This window comes from Octopus bimaculoides, chromosome 16 (assembly GCF_001194135.2).
Source record: "Octopus bimaculoides isolate UCB-OBI-ISO-001 chromosome 16, ASM119413v2, whole genome shotgun sequence".
Classification (NCBI taxonomy): Eukaryota; Metazoa; Mollusca; class Cephalopoda; order Octopoda; family Octopodidae; genus Octopus; species Octopus bimaculoides.
The window spans coordinates 44,944,502-44,946,352 of NC_068996.1; positions in this window are offsets into that span (position 1 = coordinate 44,944,502).

The window sequence follows — 1,851 nt, forward strand, 5'->3', positions numbered from 1 at the left end:
GAAAAACCTGGCAAAATCTTATATCTTCTTTTCCAGTGACATTCTTCACTGATATTGAAAAGGTGAAAACAAGCAATGTTAATTCTCTAAATGAAGTATTAACAGTAACTGCACGATAAAGTGTAGTATATTGCCACTTAAGTGTGGCTGACCCCTAGGGGTGGATGTTACTGTTGCTTTTAGCCCCAGGAGGACATCTCCTCCAGCTGGCTTATCGACACACGATTGTGGACAGCTGCAATAAATGTGTGAATCTTCGCGGAAATATTTTTAATAAAATTATGATTAAGTGATCCTTCTGTATTCTTTTTTCACCCAAAGCCAGGACCTTTTCAGCACCTCCTCGTATATGTAACGTGTAAGCATGTTTGCAAAAATTTATGCGTTCACGTGTAAAAGTAGGATGTCATTGCATATGTGAAAGTTTTCATGTTTAGATGTGCGTATAAACACATTTTTTTCTTAAGCTTCTGCAATATTTTACATTGCCTTTAATAGCTCAGAGCTGTAATTTTTTGATTTTGTGTATTCTGGTTTTGTAAAACCCACCATTTTATGATTACTGATGAAGAAGCTTACATTTCCAAGAGTTCTAATAATTATAGGTATAAATGTAATGCTTTACTCTGTGTAAAGGAGGAGAAGAAGAAGAAGAAGAAGAAGAAGAAGAAGAAGAAGAAGAAGAAGAAGAAGAAGAAGAAGAAGAAGAAGAAGAAGAGGGATGAGAAGAAGAAGAAACTGTAATAACAACAACAACAACATCAACAGCAACAGCAGCAGTTGCAGCAACTTTAAGAACAGCACAATTGTACAACAGCAGTGATGAATAATACTCGATGACAGAGGAAAGTTGCATTGAGTTAACTGTTGCGACAGGGGCATAAGTAGGAGCATTGGTAACATTAGCACTAGCAGCACCAGCAACAGCAGTAGCAGCAGCAAAAGCAACAGTAGCTGCAGCTGCAGCAGCAGTAGTAGTGGTATTAAGGCGGCGAAATGGCAGAATCGTTATCGCGCCCGTCGCTACGTTCTGAGTTTAAATTCCGCCGAGGTCGACTTTGCCTTTCATCCTTTCGGAGTCGATAAATTAATTACTAATGAAATACTGGGGACGGATGTAATCAACTTTACCCCTTACCCCCAATTTTAGGCCTTGTGCCTATAGTTGAAAGGATTATTATTATTATTATTTTTATTATTATTATTATTATTATTATTATTATTATTATTATTATTATTATTATTATTAGAAGGCGGCGCGCTTACAGAATCGTTAGCACGCGGAGCGAAATGCTTAGCAGTATTTCGTCTGCCGATACGTTCTGAGTTCAAATTCCGCTCAGGTCCACTTTGCCTTTCATCCTTTCGGGATTGATTAAATTAGTACCTGTTACGCACTGGGGTCGATATAATCGACTTACTCCCTTCTCCCAGATTTGAGGCACTGTGTTTCTAGAATTATTATTTTTTTTTTATTATTATTATTAGTAGTAGTAGTAGTACTCTCGGAAGCAACAGCATCTGATAACAGTAGTTATAAGGGTTGTAGCGTTAGATAGGATTTTAAATGTGTTTTGTGCCGCTTATGTCACTCCTCCCCATCAAACAGAGCCAAGCTGCATATGATTAAAAACAGCGTTCCGAACATGAGTATCTCCTCGTTTTCCCACATGTACAGTGACACATCATTTAACTAACTCATCCTTTTCTAAAACGGTTAAAGTGCTATTTTTGGAGGATATTAGGCTACTGTTTGTAGCACAGCAAGCACAAGATGCAGATGTCTCCCTTGCTGGCTCGTACACACACATGCACACACACTCACACACATATATATCTATATACATACAT